The 18,268-nt window shown below is 42.0% G+C and overlaps 1 long non-coding RNA gene and 1 other non-coding gene across 2 annotated transcripts; both read right to left on the minus strand.

The window, feature by feature from the left end:
- Positions 1–1,509: 1,509 nt before the first annotated feature.
- LOC113582923 lies at positions 1,510–3,076 on the minus strand. Its single transcript, XR_003411199.2, has 4 exons — positions 3,007–3,076; positions 2,693–2,758; positions 2,269–2,330; positions 1,510–2,010 (listed from the first exon to the last, which is right to left on the minus strand). It is a non-coding gene; the product is annotated as an uncharacterized LOC113582923 (long non-coding RNA).
- On the minus strand, positions 2,085–2,215 carry LOC113582931. Its single transcript, XR_003411202.1, has one exon. It is a non-coding gene; the product is annotated as a small nucleolar RNA SNORA9 (small nucleolar RNA).
- Positions 3,077–18,268: the final 15,192 nt, after the last annotated feature.

Below are 18,268 nucleotides of genomic sequence, written 5' to 3' on the forward strand. Positions count from 1 at the left end.
TGCCACACTCACAAAGGAAACAGTTCTAGACTCTGTAACCTGCCTACCTTTTGTACCGTTGCAGGGATGGGCTTCTCATTCTACAGGTCCAAATCCCTGGGAAGTCCTGGAAGGCCATCCAATTCTGCTCCCACTCCTGCCAGTTCCGTTACACCTTGAATGTGTAAATAGACTTTTTTTCCCTGATTTTTTCCCTTTGTCCACAAAGAGTCATGTAGATTACAGAGAGGCATTCCCATGTCCACCTTTCCCAATGTAATCTCATATTCAGTTGTATCCCTAACTTAGAGGTAGACTAAAACCCATCTGGTGTGTCTGTGATTGTCATCTGCATTGTGCCTCATTTAGAAAGAAACAAACCTCTGCTGCCACTTAACTGTTAAGGTAAACCTGTTAAATGCAAGAACAAACATTGATTCAGATGTGTGTGGTACAAATTCAGTTAGTTAGGTCTCTAGGTTACGGGCTAATAGTCATCCACTGTGTGAGAAGGTAAGCAGCCCTGATATCGGGGTCGGGGCCTCTCGCTTAACTTCAGTGTGCCAGTCATGAGCTGGTTGGTACTTCAGGGGGAATGCTCACACAGGCAGGGTACATCATGGCAACTCCCTGCACAGGAAAGGGTGCACCTAATGGAGGGGTGTCACTAAAGCAAAAAACCCACAATCCATCCCAATTAGATGGCTAACTTGTCTGATAATTTAACTGTTTTCTCTACTCTTATCCAATAGTAATGCTGTTAGTCTTGTTTAACACCAGGTTGCTGGTTCAAGCCCCACCACTGCTGAGCCCCTGAACAAGACCCTTAAACCTCAATTACTCAAGTTGTAATCAGTCCTAATTCTAAGTCGCTTTGGATAAAAGCATCAGCTAAATGCCATAAATGTAAATGTTAACTTGCTCAGTGCATTTCCTGTTCCCCCTAATGAAGAAAATGCATAGGAATTTGAAACTGTGGACAGAAGGTTCTACGAAGCACAACCCTATTTGTACTTTAACACACTGCATCTGACCCCAGTCCTCAAGCCCCACCCGATGGTTCCACATTTTCCCTCCAACTGTGGAACAGGGAGGTGGGTGCTTGAAGATATGCTTATGGTAACTGACCACAACTTCATTTTAAATAAATACATTATGTGACAATGCCCTACTAAATAACTAAGGAGATGTACTAAAGTTTGGCCTTCTCCCCTTTTCTTTTTTAGCCATCATATGAAAATGGAGGCATGACCATTAACAAAGCAATCCATGTGATATCCAAAAGCTCAATGAACTTCAATACAAACATACTTGATGCACTAGAAGAAACATGGACTACTCAAACTACAGATGCGTTAGACTTCCACTCAAGTACATGACTGTAGCTAGAGTAAGTCCAGTACAAATCCATGTTTAGTCTAGGTGAGAACTGCAGACATACTGCGGTGCAGTTGTCTTAATACACCATGAATAATTACAGATTTATTTTTATATATTTTTTAAAGACATGCAAGGAGTCAAGAGCTGGAATTGTTTATTTTAAAGGGTTTTAGGACTTCTTACAAATCCAGCATCTAAACAGATGAAATCAGACAACATTCTCGCTTAATACCCTGTGCCAACCATGTTTATTTATATAAGCACACATGGAAAAGATAATTCAATTAATGTTCATTAAGATACTTCGGCAGTCTACATAAGTGCCCCATCTAGAGGTCTTGCACATCAAAAAACAAAAGGAAATTCAAACAAGTAACTATAATGATTAGAACATCCGCAAGTCAGAGCTGCTCTGGCTAAATGCCCAAAACATCTAATCCCTCACGGATGAAAGCACCAGTTGAGGTTTTTGTTCTGGTCCTGTTCCTCCATAGACGTTAAGTAGGTAAGTATTTTTTAAATTTTTCCTTACAAATGTTTACACAAGGCTCTGAATTCAATAGCTGCAGCATTAAAGCATCTTAACGGTTCTCACATCACTTACCCGCATACTTAACCAGTCAAACTAATCATTCCCTGGGAGGCCAGAACCTGAAAAACAGATTTAAAAAATTAAATGCTTAAGTTTCTTATGTTCATAAGCTTGGGTAACCTGCATATAAACAGCATGTCTGAGGTTTCTATGGCCTCGCTATAAAGATGACAGCTGAGGCTTCAAACCACCTCAGGTTTCTCTAGCAGACACACAGGAAAGGACAGAGCCAGATTGGACCCAGCCTCGCTGAACAGTCTGCAGATGGTCATCACTTTAACAACTGGTAGGATTATTAGTTTTATTGAGACACTCACTTCAGCGTTTCTAGGTCTTTATTTACATCAGTTCCTTCAGGGATTGAGGGCAGTCAGAAAATCTAGTACAAAGTTAAAAAGAATGATCATTTTTAGTTTTACACCAGAGCTTACACTACACAGATCACTTTACATGCAAAATCCTATACAAACAGCTTCTTAACCCAATAACAGTGCTGTTTATAATTCTTGCTTAGAAAACTCAAGGCCTTAAACCACATCAAGTTCCTATTGCAGACCAATAAGGAAAGAATTCCGTCGAGACAGGTCACCTCGCTGAACGGCCTGCTTAGCCACACTTTAAAAATAACGAGTCGCATTTAAAACGTGTTTCACAGCAAGCACGAAGCTGCATACAGGTTAAAAGTGGAAGCGTTGTTTTTGTGTTCACCAAGTTATCTAAGATTTAACACGCCGTCCTTACCGTCTCCTCTCACGTGCGAGCACGTGCTGGGCCGACACGCTTCTGACGGTGCCATCGTATAATCATCTGGAAATATTATAATGCAGCCCAACGTTAAACATTAAAGATGCATAAAATTTTCCAAAAACATCCATGCAGCCAGCTAAAATTCTACAATTACAGCAGCACAGAATTTCTCGTTGCCTTCCTAGCGAGGCATGTGCACCAAGCAACACGTTAGATACGCAACGTTAGTTTGCACCTTAGGTTTTAACGACGGAACATTTGCAATCCTTTACGTTAGCAAAGTAAATTTGTTTTAAGAAGCTGGTTACCTTTAGAGATCGTCTTCAACGCGGCGACCGCGAGCTCTCTCAAACACGTGAGACGGGACGCAAGTGTGCGCATGCGCTATAGTAACTTTACTTCTTCTTATATGAGACATAATAGCGATCGGGGCGAAAATAGTGCCCCCAAGTGGAGGAAAATAAGACCTCGGTGAAAAGTAATACAGGACTCTTTTAAAACGTTGCGCATGCTTTAATGAGAGAGAGAGAGAGAGAGAGAGAGAGAGAGAGAGAGAGAGAGAGAGAGAGAGAGAGAGAGAGAGAGAGAGAGAGAGAGAGAGAGAGAGAGAGAGAGAGAGAGAGAGAGAGAGAGAGAGAGAGAGAGAGAGAGAGAGAGAGAGTTCAGTGTAATACTCGCTCTACCATTTAAAGAACATCTTTTGTTTTTGTTCATAAATGAGTTCCATCTATGAGACCTAGCTGTCCAGCTGAGCAGTGATATTCATGTTTCACTATGTGTATAATTCTCCAGTAATTCAGTGTATTCACTGAGCTTGCACTGTGTAGTTCTTGCATCCTTTAATACAGGCCCAGTGTACCAAAATGTGGTAACCACACATGAACCTGGACACAACCACATTGCAAGTGTGGAAAGTAAGTGTTATATTTCATTGCTGTACTTACAGCATGTGCATTTCACTTCAGTAATATTTAACTTGTAATGAACTAGCCTATGTTTGGAAAGACAAAAACATTCTTCAGTGCTGTGCGGCATCTCTGAGTATCTAAACATTTTCATTTCACAGAAATGGTGCTTACTGGGACATAAGTAGCAGGACAGAAATTTCCCAGAATGACTTGTGGCAAATATGGCATCTCCCGACAGCGTCACATTTAAAGGTGTATTTGAAGGCGGGACAACACTGTTTGAAGTTCACGGTGTGTCAGTTTCTTGTGCTGAACTCTCCTTATTCAAAGTTAAACACAAACCTTTCATTTCTATGTCACCTTTAAAGTCACCGAGCTATTCAGTAGAACTAATCTATTGCTAGTTTATCTGTGGAGGTTGCATGGTTATAAACCTGTTACCAATGGATGCGGCTGATACACTCAGTAGTTCTAGTATTAGTAATAATATTAGTAATAATAAGGGTAATATCCACATGTTTGGTCATATAATATACGGTCATATATGATTTTTAGAGACCTATTCTTCTCAACAAGTGGGTCTTATTGGCATCGGAAACCTCTGAATATTGATATGAAAGTCAACATGATCATTTTGTTTGTTCTCAGAAACAAACGTGTTCAAATAACCATGTTCTCAGACTCTGTGGGTGGTGGGATGTGCGTGTGGTTATTGCATCGGAAATGACAAAAGATGTGAAGAGAGCCACAGTAAGCTTGGCCAACAGACTAGTAACAGTACTTCACACAGCTTCAAATATTCATATTAATCATTTTGAAACTAAAGGAAAAGTTGATTAAAGTTGTCAGCAAATGTCGTCACAGAAAATAAATATTGTCATTATCGTCATTATCCAAATTTTCACTTTAATTTTCGTTCTGTTGTATGACTGTATGATGGCAAGTTTCATAGAAAACACTATTGCTTGTTTAGTTTTTATTTTGTTGTTGTTGTTGCATAGTTAAAAGAAAGCTTTGGTATACCTTCCTAGTGGTTGTTGGATTAACAACAAGCTAGCGGTTGAGTTTTTCAGTCACAGCAGTGTTAGGAGGGCTTTTACAGGTTCCGGGAGCACTGCTGGATTGAGAGTGGGTCCACCACAAAAATATGTCCAGCCAGCAACATCCTGTGGTCAGATACTGACAACTGGTTTTAGTCTCTAACTGTTCAGCTACAAGATGTTTCTAATGAGTCAATATTTTTAATAAAGTGGGAAATGTGTGTAAGGTGCACATGCATATCTGCCAACATATCTGGCTGCTTGTTTTATCTGTCATAATTCATATTAGTTGCCTGGTTCTACTGTTCAGCATATAACTCTCATCTTTTTTGCAGATATTCATTCCCGACTACGTGTAGACCATCACTGCAGATGATGTGACCGTCTGTTACCGTGACAGCAGCAATGAGCCCCTCAGCACCATGCCCTGATTGGCTCAACACCACCGAAGGTCGGCAGCACTGGTACGACATCAGCCTCACCATAACATGCACTGCATGGGTACAACTCTCCAGTCAGACATGCAGCAGCCCAGCCAGACAGGTCATGGGCTTGCCCTGGTCTGAACAGTCCTTTATTGCAGCGCTTCCAGAATGAACCCTTTTGACATGTTTATTCCATTCAGTCATAGGCCCTTCATCGCACATTAACATATACAAGGGCTGTGCACAGTGTGACCTCTATATGAGTGGGACACTGTTAACTCATGGGTTTAATGGAAAGCACTTCCCAAGTTTCGATATCGACAGCAAGACGTATTTGACCAGTGTGTTTCAGCAAACTCAGACGTTCCTATGGCCTTTCTCTATATTAATTCGGTTCCTCTTACCAGGGGAGTCAGCCCTGTCTCTCTCTCTCACACACACACACACACACACACACACACACACACACACACAGTTGACTGTTCCATGTTTATATATCATCACAGGTATAAAGATACAATTCTGTTTATATTATGTTTCTTTTGAAAGTATTAGTTTGCTAATTGCACTGTAATTAAATGTAGCGTGTATAAACCCTAGCGTCTATGGTTTCAAGTTTCAAGTTCAAGTTTGGTTTATTTGTCACATACATAGTCATACACAGTATAACTCGTAGTGAAATGGTTGAGAGTGCTCTGTTCAAACTGAGGAAAAAGAAAACGGGTGCATAGAGAAATATATGTTCTATATATGTACAAAAATATATTAACAATGTAAGTACAATATATGTATATTATGTTTATATACACAATGTACAATGTATATGGTTGTGTGTATATATATGTACACAATGTACAGAATGTACAGATCCATTTTGTAAAATGACATATTTACAGTTTTATTTTTTGTTACATGGGTAATTGTATATATATACAGTCATTGAATATATATACAGTTATGTTACATGGTGGTGGTGGTCCCCACAGTTTATCAGTTTCCCTGATTCAGGGCCCGAATGTCCTGTGGAAAGAAGCTCCTCTTCAGTCTCTCTGTCTTGGTCTTCAGGGAGTGAAAGCACTTCCCTGACCTCAACAGAGAGAAGAGCCTATTGTTGGGATGGGTGGGGTCCTTCACAATCCACCTGGCCTTGGTCTGGCACCGCTTGTAGTAGATGGTCTGCAGGTCAGGAAGTTCCGTGTGAGTGATGCGCTCTGCTGAACGCACTACCCTTTGGAGTGCTTGTCTGTCCTGCTTGGTGCTATTCCCAAACTAGACTGTGATGTTCCCCGTGAGGATGTTCTCGATAGTGCAGGTGTAGAAGTTCCGCAGTACCTTGGAGGACAGTCTGAAGTCTCTTAGGCATCTGAGGTGGTAAAGACCCTGATGACCCTTCTTTGCCAGGGAGTTGGTATGGCAGGACCAGGACAGGTCCTGTGAGATGTGAACACCAAGGTACCTGAAACTATCTACTCTCTCCACCATGGTTCCATTGATCCTCACATGTTGGTAGTGCCGCTCCTGCTTCTTGCTGCAATCCACAATCAGCTCCTTTGTCTTACTGACGTTTAGGAGGGAATTATTTTCCTGGCACCAGTTTTCCAGGTGTTTAATCTCCTCCAGGTAGGCCCTCTCATCGTTGTCTGAGATCAGGCCCATTACGACGGTGTTGTCAGCAAACTTGACAATGATGGTAGAGCTGGAAGTGGCTGTGCAGTCGTAGGTGTACAGTGAGTAGAGCAGGGGGCTTAGGACACAACCCTGAGGAGCTCCAGTGCTGAGGGTGGGGGTGGATGAGGCACAGTTGCCCACCCGTACTGATTGTGGTCTGTCTGTTAGGAAGTTGGAGATCCAGTTGCACAGGGATGTATGCAGTCCTAGATCCTCCAACTCAGTAGTGAGTAGGGAGGGGATGATGGTGTTAAATGCTGAACTGTAGTCGACAAATAGCATTTTAACATAATTTCCCCTCCCTTTTGTCCAGGTGGGTCAGTGTGGTGTGGAGCAGATGTGCAATTACATCATCAGTGGAGTGGTTGTGGCGGTATGCAAACTGCAGTGGGTCCATGGAGGCTGGCAGTGTAGATGTGATGAAATCTCTGACTAGCTTTTCAAAGCACTTCATCACGACTGATGTGAGGGCAACAGGGCAGTAGTCATTGAGGCCGGAGGGTCGAGGTTTCTATGGTGACACTACAACGATGCCTGTTAATGTTAGTGCAGATCATTTTGATGCTATTGTGATTTGTGTTTTCTTGGGGGATGGGGTGAGGGGTGTATGTGGGTTTTTTTGGTTTTTTTTAGTTAAAATAATGAAACGCAGGTTTTTCTGTTTATTTAAGTTTCATTGTTTATATGTTTAGTTCCAATTGTAATCACTTTGTTATTCTGAATATTTTAGCATTCTGTCTCTAATGCTTGATCATTCATGATCGTATTTGTTATTTTAACATTAGGCTACTTATGTTATTTAACTAACTATGTTACTTATGGGACACTTGTGCTACATTAAAATTTAGATTGTTTTTACCAACTTTTACTAGCAGAAGTGGAGGGGAGTCAGGCCTGTCACACACACACACACACACACACACACACAGAGAGAGAGAGAGAGAGAGAGAGAGAGAGAGAGAGAGAGAGAGAGAGAGAGAGAGAGAGAGAGAGAGAGAGAGAGAGAGAGGGAGAGAGAGGGGGAGAGAGAGGGAGAGAGAGAGAATTTCATGTTTATAAGTCATCTCAGTAAAGTAGTAGCAACCCAGTGACCAGAGAACCCAGATCACAACACAGGACCACCACCAGTAGAGAGAACAGGCAGGGTTATAGTCACACTGTACTGTCTGTCTCTGGACTATGTCTTTTTTATTTGCTCACTTTTTATTAGTTTCACCAAACCCATCATCTTCAGCACACATATTTTCCTTGTACAGCTGAATATTATTCACTATTTTACTAACAAATTAATCTTTATAATTTTTAAGCCAACCAAATACCCAAATATGTCCTGGAGTGTATTACTAACCCTGGTCAGCAGCACAAAACTCAGTTCTACCATTAGGGGGCAGCATCAGTTAACATGAATGTACCGTATCATTTTTTTCCCCAGTTTTTATCTGATGCTCAACACATTTTTATGAAACATTTGGTTTTACCCTTCTGTTTAGATTATTGTAACAACATAGTTTAACTAAAATAATATTGAAATGTTTAATAAATGTAATGTACATGTTGACATTTGAGAACAGTGTGCTGTCTTTGTGATCGGTAGAGAGCGTCATATTGAGGACTTTCACATCAAACGCTTGTTGAGAATGACTCAGAATTCATCATCTGATAACAATACAGCCCACAGAGACAAGAAGAAAAGGTGTGAGGGAGATGGCTGGCTTAACAGTTATCTTGATAAACACTAGCACTGTCATACTGCATTCAGCCATGACGGATTTCTGTGTGGGCAGGAGCAATGTGTGTCTATGCTTGGTTTGTTTTGTTTTGTTCATCCCATAAACACACAAATGCTCTGAAATCTTTTTTTTTTTTTTGTCCTTGCTGAATACACTTCTGTGGCCATTGTGAAGTGAGATAGAATTAAATGACATCCAAACCTACAAAGAAATAGTCAGACTTTCACAACTGTACCTGACAGTGTGGCTCATGACACCAGGACCATTATGAAGTTAATAGACCCCTCCATCTCTTACCTTAACCTGACTCAGGCACAGCTATCCTACAGTGTGACCAGATCACCAGCACATGCGCTAACATGCAACGTAATGTGACATAGCTGTGATGTGCCCACTGTTTCTCACGCTGCTTCACGTGTGTTCTGCGTCAGTAAAAGAAGCCCATCATTAGAACTCTGAGTGAATACCTTGGGTCAAAGTGCACCAGTGGAACCGCTTCTTGGGCTCAGGCAAGGGGGCTGATCAGGCCTGGTATTACACCTGTCTGCCAGCCATTAGGAGAGCGGTAATCTGAATGGCATTGTGGGTTTAATTAGAAGCATCTGCACAAGTAGTAATGTCCTTTCTTTCTTTCTTTCTTTCTTTCTTTCTTTTTTTCGACAGGCAGAAACGTCCTGAAGTCTCACCTCTGATGCAGGAACCAGGAAGGTGTGAGATGCACCAGTTGATCCAAATAGACAGGAGTGTAGGTTGATGTTGGTAAAGGGAACTGCAGGTAGAGGGGAATCCCTGTGCTAACTTCACCTAGCTGTAGAGTTTATATCAGCAGTACCGTGGACCACTGTGATGAATGGTGCCTTTGTGTGATGGTGACACCCTCCTCATCAGATAAACACAGAGCAGGCTCGTACCACCCAGGGCAGAGCTGGGGACAGCAGGCCAGAATGTGTGCACACACAGAGAGACACACACACACACACAAACACACCAGCTAATACCAGCTACCATGACCCTGTACTCAGGTGCTGAGAGGCACCTAATTTGTGAGGTAATTTAGATTGTGTGGCTGAACCACACTGTGTACATCAAACAACCTGAAACACACTGGTCTAGTGTACGGGTGAAACACACTGGTGTGGTGTACGGGTGAAACACACTGGTGTGGTGTACGACAGGTCTGAGACACCCACAGAGTGTTTCTCCTGCTGTCACCCGAATGTGCTCATGAGCTTGTTATCAGTATGTTCAGGAGCCGTGTTATGTCAGAGAAGCCTGATATGAATAAGCGTCTATCAACGCCATTAGAGGCAGTGGTACTGTGTGTTCAGACATGAAAACCCTGTGCAGAGATGCACAAAGTTCCCACATTGCCTAATACTAAGTTCCAAAAACAGCGTGTTCAGATTTGTCCTGATAGCTTTTTATTTTGCTCTTGCTGTGCCTTGCAGCTGTTAAACTCCTAGTCTGACTGTGAGCCTTGTTGTCAGTAATCTGACCATCCCTTGACTGCTTTGGGGTTTTTTCCTTAAACATCTTTGTCCAGCCAGTTCCCATGACCTCAGATGACCCACACGCAAAACAGGTGCTCATCCCAGTATGAGCATCTCTCCAGTCTATATTTGAGCCCAAACGATGTTCACAGTTGTGGGAAATATCAAGGCTTGTAGGAATAAAGTTACAACATACACTAATGCCTGACAAGTGTATTAATAGGCAAAAATAACCAGACATCAATAGTTGTATTACATTTTGTAGCCTCATAACTGATATGTCTGTGTACATCAACATATGCCTAATGACAGTGTCACAATAACTTCACTGTGTGGAGTTCAGCACTGTCGGGTCAATGAAGTTGAATTCTGGTGTCGTGGATGGCGGGTGTATTTGTGTGTTATTTGCAGGGTCATCTCCATGCCCCTGTTAGCTCACAACTTAGCAACAACTCGGGCCATCTGGGTGTCCCAGAGTAATCCATGACCCGTGTAATCCTTAACTTCCTTGTTCTTTCGCTTTGCATCTTGCCCATTCACATGAGTGCCAGAGACTCCTGCCGCCTTTTTATTTCCCTCCCCTGATTATTTCCACACGTCTCCTAATCCAGCTGCCTAAATCCAGACTATTTCTGGAGGTCAAATCCTAGTCTAAGAGTCTTAGTGTGTGCAATGTACGATGACACAGCAGGACAAGCCAGACGCACACATACAGTGTGAAGATGATTAAGATGCTACTAGCACATGATTTACTAAAGTTAATAATTATCTTTACTATCAGCACAAAGTAATTTAAAAGATTGTTAGAATCCATTCCATTCCAATATTTGAAGGTTTAATCAGTAAATTGTTGTTATTATTTATTTATTTATTTAAAATCAGCAGTAGTAGTAGTTACACTTATACAGCACATTTCTCGGTTCCCAACGATGATTTACCACACTGAACACCCCAGCCATTGAGCTGTTATTCAGTTACACAAACAAATGTACTTTGACTAACCTCAAAATTATGCCATGAAAGGTCACTGGGTACATCAGTTCAGGTCAAAGATGTCTTGTGTCAGAAAGACAAAGTAACTTGTGACTATTTCAAAATGTCCTCTTTCCCCATTTCCGTAAAAGACACACTGTTTTTGTTCTGAACTAAGTGGAAAACCCATGTCTGTGGTAAATGAATTACGTTATCTACAGTTATTCACTGTGGAAACTAAAAGATTGCTAGTATTGTTATGCAATCAGTGCTTACTGTGTTTTCCATTGGGTGCAACTCCAAATAATGTACATTGTCCACATGTAAAGACATTCCTAAGAAAATATCTACTGGAGCTTTAAAATGACTAAATAAGACTGAACTTGCATTGTATATGACAGCCCAGAACACAAAGAGGAAATGTGCAGGGAAAGAGGACATTTAAAAACCCTTTAAGCTGCTGTATCTAAAGATAGAAGCTGCTGTCACTGACTCAGAAGAACACATTTAAAGATCAACATTTTCCACAAACATTAAAGGACCATGTTGTGAAACGCATATGTTGTAAATACAAATAAACAGTAAGTCCTGATGTTTTACAGTAACGTCCTCCAGCATGACACATCGGTCCAGCTGTGCACCCCAGCTGCTAATGGCTGTGGTTCGGACCCACCCCTTTCATGCTGGGCGGATTCGGCTCTTCAGGAGAGGTGGAGCAGTGTGACACAAGGCCTCATGGGTAGGGACTGTTATGAGCAGTGGCACCAACAGGTGCAAAAGGGTAAAGGGCATGATCTCCTGGGTCATTACACAGACAGACGGCAAAAGCTGAGTGGAGGGGGACCTACCGGTGCAGTCAGTAATGCTTTGTCATATATGCACTAATTATGATTCAGTTATGAGGAGACATACCTCTCCTGTGAGGGGCTCAGGTTCAGTCCACAACCGGGGCATGTGCACCACACGACACCGAACACTCAGATAAGAAAACAGATCAAATTCACACAACAGATACTGGTAAAGGGTACCTCCGAGGCTACCAGTGCTCGTGGGTATTGGTGCTATAATTTTGCACTGAAAATCTTTCATTTCCAGGTAACAGTATCTCCTTAAATCCTCGGCACAGGCAAACGGAATTTACACCGTCAACTTGGAAAGGAAATTACGTTTCAGGCTCGGCTCGCAGAAATGTTCCAAATAGAGCTTATTCCAGATGTTCCAAATAGATGTTCCAATGTGAGCTTATTCCAGATGTTTCAAATAGAGTTTATTCCAGATGTTCTAAATAGAGCTTATTCCAGATGTTCTAAATAGAGCTTATTCCAGATGTTGCAAAGAAATGTTCCAATGAGATCTTATACCAGATCCAAGCTGACATTCAGATTATTTCAAAGAGTTTTAAAGGGATTGATGTTCTCATGTGTTCCCATATGACCTGCTCTGTGGAGTACTGGTGCAATTGGTGCATTGTGACCATAGCACCTTTAAAAGTTTACTCATCTGGACATTACTCATTTGATATTTACATTTACAGATTTACAAGGCTTGTTTTTCCAAGCCTTGTGTTTTCTCTGGCTGCTTAATGCTAGTCTTAGTAATTTGTTCTTATCTTTGTCTTTGTTATAGCCTGCTACCCATTTTGTCATCATGAGTTTTGTTTCTTTTTTGTTTATCATGTCTCTCCGCATTGGCTCTATGAAGCTGGACTGTTATGATTACGACTGTGGATTTGCCAGTAATGAATCTTACTCTTCTCCACGTATACATCTACCTCCTAATTGTTACAGTGGGTAACATAACATACACATGCTAGTGTGAACATGTCTGGTGTTATAGCCTCTGGGTGTTTGCATTATTTTCTGTAAGACTACTGCTATGAAATAGAAGTAGATTAGTTATCTGCGTGGTTATGATTGGATGAGTCTATTATCTATAGTTAATTATCCAATTATCTGTAGTTAGTCCCTTTTCTGCTGTTGGGTTTTCTGGATGCAGCAGACCATGCCTTCTTGGAAGAGAACTGAGAATCTGATTTTATTATGTAACTCCATTTGCCAGGGGTGTAGGTGAGTTCATATATCCAGCCAAGTCCAACTTAGAGCCCAGATTTTCTCAAGAAACATGACTGACTGGCAGGGTGGTGCCAGAGGGCAGATCTGAAGCAGGGCGCAAAAGGTAACATTGTGTCAGCTGGAGATGGGTCAGCAGAGGAGACAGCAGTAACCATGGACACCTGTTGCTGGGGTACTTTCATTTGATCACACACACACACACCTCAGGGTACTGTCTAGACTGGAAGGATTATTGCTGTATTCCAACTGGCTATCCTCAAGGAGCATTTGAGGATTGAACAACAACAACAATAACAACAAAAAAAAGACTATATGCAGTAAATAAATGACTACAAATATAAATATTATGGCCCTTAACTGATTGCTTATGAATGCTGAAACAATAAAATATGCCATTTATATAATAAACTGCTAATGACAAAATTTGGCATTAAATGTCATTTATAATCCAAAAATGTTTTGGAATTATTTTAACGTTATCTAAAAAAAAAAAAAAAAAAAAAAAAAAAAAAAAAAAAAAAAAAAAAAACACCTATAACCACTATCCATTTTAATACAAATTCCTACTTTGTACTTACAGTCACTGGACACTTACAAGTCACTGGACTCTACCCTCTACCTTGGTCAGCATTGGTCAGTTTATGCCTACACTAGCATTGCTTGTTGGATATTATTTGGGGGGCAGGGCTCAACACAGAACTGACACAGACATGACTGCAGCATGGTTGTAGGTGCTGGTAAGTATTTACATGCACTCTTGGTCTGGCACACACTCCGCCTGCACACTGGTTAAGCCAGTTGTGTGAACGTTATGTAAGGGAGGACTGGTATTTTGAAATTCATCATTCTGGAAAACACTCAACAGTAAATACACTTACCACCCACTTGATTAAAAACAACCACCTTCCACCTGCACAAACTGGCCACTCTCACTGGTGTGTTTGATAAGTGCACAACTACAGGCTGTAGACCAGGTTCATTTCTTTATCCAATTTACCATTGGTTAGTTTCTGACTGCAGGACCACTGCTGAACAGATTATTTTGGTGGTGGAACATTCTCAACAAAGTATTAATGTCAGTGGCTTTGTTTTGATACAAGTGTATGAGTCACAGCAGTGTTTCTTAGTCTTTAACACATGTCAGTATCACTGTTCAGAAGCTGACCCTCCCGATGAAGGCCTAGAGAATGACTAATGCACATCAGCCAACAGAGTGTGGACTTTCCACTGTCCACCTGCAAGGTGGTTCAAATCGAGTGCATGGGTGTGTGTGTTCACTCTCTGCTAACTGCATGCAGCACTTACCTTACAATACAGCCTGACACTCCCAGCCTTGTTTTCTCATACCGATTATTCAGGTGGCCACACCTGGCAAAGTCCGTGTGTAAGATCCTGAGCATCGGCTCCTGACGAGAAGGACAGCACCTGCAGAAGATGACCTTTGCCTATTGATGCTCTCATCTCCACCCCCATCCACCCTCCTACATCTGGAACTCAGGGACTTTGAACAGAAATGAACCCTGAGGTTGTGTATGACAGTGGGCCCGTTCCACCAGACCAAACCAGCACAGCGTAAATGAGCTCAGAAATAGCATGGCTCCAGGTAAACAAGCTGCAAAGAGCATTCAAAACACCAGCTGTCTGATGTCTCCATTAGGGGAGTGGAAGCTATTCATAGTGTCTAAATGCTGAAGGGAATTAAGAAAACTGCAGGAGGTTAAGAAGCAGTCCTGCTGAGTGCACGCACACAAACAGGGCCACTACCTCCAGATGTGACACAAAACAAAAGCCAATGGGAGGTTCTGTTTTATTGACACTAACAGAGACTGTTGCTTCCATGACATGAAACCCCTGATTGACGAGATGGCGCCGGTGAGGTTGGCACTTTTTTCCCTTTTAAAATCCTTCACTCTGCACCACGATGCACATCACATACAGCAGAGACACTCTTATTTCTATTAGTCTACACAGCTCACCCCGGACCCAAGCTGGCTGACTGAGATCTTGAGGGAGAACGAAGGACGCGACGCAGGGAAAAGGCCTTGAGGGAAGCAAGCCAATGTCAGGAACAGGCTGAAGGCTCGGGCACACCGAGCTCCCTTATCTAGTATCCTGCTAGCCAACACGTTTGATGACCTCCGGGCCAGGATAAAGTTCCAGAGGGACATTAGGGACTGCAACCTTCACCGAGTCATGGTTGAACCCAGCAATACCGAGCCATGCCATCCAGCCGGTCGAGTTCTTCTCGGTACATCGTATGGACAGGACGGCAGATTCGGGGAAGTGGAGAGCAGTGGAGTGTGTGTGATGGTAAACAACAGCTGGTGCAACAATGCCAATGTTGTCACTCTCGTCCACTCCTGCTCACCGTCACGTTTCACCCTTTCTACCTTCCTCGGGAGTTCACCTCGGTCATCATCAACACCATGTACATTCCACGTCAGGCAAACACAGACACTGCACTGTGTGAACTTCATGAGGCTCTCACACAGTTTCAGGTACAACACCAGAACTCTGCACTTATCATGGTTGGGGATTTTAACAGCGCTAACCTCAAGGGTGCAGCGCCCAACCTTTACCAGCAAATAAGTACAAAAGGTACTCTTTGGTTCGTAGACAGTGAAGCGATGTTCAACAGTGCTGCTGAGGGATCATCTGCTAATGTGCAGTGCTGTCCTTGCGTACCTGTGGGTTTAAATAGTCATACAATTAGTGAGGACAGGTGCACACAATCAATACTCCGGGGATTGGGAGCGAGTTGGTAAGTGGGGTGATCCTTATCACAAGTGGGTGTTTCCTTCCTGCTGGCAGACTAGCTTACCGTGACAAATATAACCAATAATTGCCTGTGTACTTAATATAGGTGGGTCTTAATATGGGTGGCTCTTCTTTTCATGACTGGCAGGCTGTAGCTAATGAACTAGAATGTTACAGATTAACTGAAAGAAATGATAACGTTTAGGTTTTCAAGCTTTTAAATTCTGTTTTCTACATAAAAATGAGCTGTCCCAGATGAGACACAGTGAATACAGTGAGCTGTCCCAGATGAGACAAACTGAATACCGTGAGCTGACCCACATGAGACACACTGACATATTTCTCCATACTCAGGAAGATTGCAGAAGCTGTTTTGTCAGAACTCTTGGAGTTGCTCATCCTCTGCTGTGTTCATATGCAGTGTCAATCACAGAACAAGCGTTTACATTCACAGATGTAATGTGAATTGAGCCATCATGTCCTTCCACATACCTCCTGTCCCTCTCAACCTCACAGCCCTGGGGATTCCTGAGCTTTGATACTTTTTTCTATTGTATGATTTTATTTTGGATTGTCCTGAGATTAATGTACTGAGGTCTTGCAAGGCTAAGATAATATAAACTTCATGTCATTTATGAGATTTTAGCAGTGCCGGGACATCACCTGCAACAGATACATACAACCCTTTGTCATGCAACCACCCTTAGTCTGTGACTGCAACTCCCGTCTCCCCCAGCACCTCACCAGATCCTCATCACCCGTTTACTAGTGTCACCTGTGTCTCATCTTTTCTAGGCTATTTATTCTCTCCAGTTCCGTTCATTCCCCGCGAAGTATTATTTTTTGTTCTATTGCATGTACTGAGCAATACACTGGTGTGTATATATCTGGCTATTACAACTGTTGCTTATAACCCTAGGCTATCCGCAAGCGTCTGGCCTGTTCTAAGATGTCACACACTTATAGGCTTGTACAACCCTTACAGGCATGTACAAGCCTTACAGGTGTGTAAAAGCTTTAAAAGTGTGTACAATACAACCCTTACAGGCATGTTTGACCTTGCAAGCGTGTACAACCCTTACAGGCATGTTTAAACCTTACAGGCATGTACAAGCCCAAGAGGCTCCTGCAGCATTTACATGCTCCTTCATCCCTTACAGACGTATACCAAGCACTACTAATTCAGGATCAGATACACACATCAATTAATGAGAAAAGGCATTTTCTTGTTAAGCCACATAGTATGTGTCTGTTCATATCATTGTGTATGTGTTGTGTTGAGAGTGAACTTTGTGTTTATTTTCCTCTAAACTATGTGAACATCATATATGATCCCTCTGTGTAAGGTATAGTTATGTGTGTGCCTGTGTGTGTGTGAAACAGAAAGCTTATCCAGTAGTAGTGTCTGTGAGAGGTGTACGTGTGAGAGGGAGTGCTGGAATTCTCTAGAAGACAATGGAAAATAACCTACCATTCCAACTGAGGTCCAAAATGGGCTTCACACATGTAGGCTTATTGCATCCTCAGCTCAGTCTCTCTCTCTCTCTCTCTCTCTCACACACACACACACACACACACACACACACACACACACACACACACACACACACACACACACACAACACACACACTGGGGCACACAGACAAGCCCACAAAACCCTAAACAACCCCCCCCCCCCCCCCCACACCCACACACACACACGTTTTCATGCCACAGACCCTAGGAGAAATATATCGTTTAGGTCCTGTCTAAAGCAAACAATGCTTGCCCAAAACGCTGGAGTTGAGAAATGCACTTTCACATTCCATTCTCAAAACGTACGAGCCATATTAATACAATAAACACTAAATATTGTGTGACATTGCATTCCATCTTTCCTGAACATTAGGAATTTGGACGTAGCCTATATGTTTACCTGAAAACCATGGACACATGGTCTGGGCCTGGCTAATGCACAGAAGCCATTACCAAGCTTACCACTCGCGGCCATCATTCACATGATCATTGTAGTCTTTTCCTTTCATTGCTGTCATTAGATATCTAAACTTCTAAAATTAAGAAGTACAAAAATGTTTAGTAACAGTTTTTGTTCCCAAATGAATGGGAGATACAGTATACTATGAATATATTAGTCAAATCATAAGACGTGTGCCAACACACATGTTCAGTATATAAATTTAGCTGTAAGTTACTCAACCAGCTATGTCAGCTAGCTGCCATTGTCTAATTAATTGGTACAACATGCTAGATAAAGGCACCAAAAAGCTTTATCCATTAGTAGAGAGTATTTATGACTGATAATATGTGAACAAAATTAGTAGTGTGTGTGTTTTTACTGAACATGGAATGGCTAACCAACTTGCCAAGTTAGCTAGCGAAATAGTAATGTGTCTGAAACTGCAGAAACTGCAATATTGATTAGATTCAGAAAAATAAGATGCACTGCACACTAACACAAGTATAGAATTAAATGTAATCTGTATAATTTTTTTTTTTAAACAATAGCA

The sequence above is a fragment of the Electrophorus electricus genome, chromosome 8 (assembly GCF_013358815.1).
Source record: "Electrophorus electricus isolate fEleEle1 chromosome 8, fEleEle1.pri, whole genome shotgun sequence".
Lineage (NCBI taxonomy): Eukaryota > Metazoa > Chordata > Actinopteri > Gymnotiformes > Gymnotidae > Electrophorus > Electrophorus electricus.